The following is a 494-nucleotide window of genomic DNA, read 5'->3' on the forward strand; positions in this document are numbered from 1 at the left end:
AACGAGTAGCAGTATCTTTAGTAACGCCATAGATCGCTCCGTTTCAGAGTCTAACTTTTGACAGTGTTAAAGGCTATCAATCCAATACCATGTTATTAGGTGTTAGAGTTGTTACAAGAGTTTTGTAACACAAATGAAAATGCCCTGTGTGTGATGTGTTCTGTAATTCCGACGGAGGGATTTAATTGGACAATTCTTTTCTTAAATTCATTTGGTCTTCGGCCTCCTCGTATAAATAATGAGTTAAGACTCAATATGTAATCTCTTCGCGCCTCACGTGTGGACAAAATAATACGCAAACGAGCACGGTCAGAATTTACAGTAAGCTGCGCATTAAATCAATCACACTCCTAAAAATATATTGTGGATTCCCAACACTTTTACGATACCAAGCAATTGTGAAATCACAACACTTCTTTGTAGTCCAAAATAGTGCATTTTGCTATCCTACTTTGAAATAGTTCTGAAGCAGTCGCAATACTACCTGAAGCTAA

At 37.4% G+C, this 494-nt stretch overlaps 1 protein-coding gene across 1 annotated transcript in view; it reads left to right on the forward strand.

Moving 5' to 3' along the window:
- Positions 1–494, forward strand: part of LOC127751071 (uncharacterized) — a gene marked incomplete in the record, with an annotated part of 58,378 nt that overhangs the window by 6,516 nt on the left and 51,368 nt on the right.

Source organism: Frankliniella occidentalis, unplaced genomic scaffold (genome assembly GCF_000697945.3).
Source record: "Frankliniella occidentalis isolate FOCC.00 unplaced genomic scaffold, Focc_3.1 Scaffold330, whole genome shotgun sequence".
In the NCBI taxonomy this organism is placed as follows: domain Eukaryota; kingdom Metazoa; phylum Arthropoda; class Insecta; order Thysanoptera; family Thripidae; genus Frankliniella; species Frankliniella occidentalis.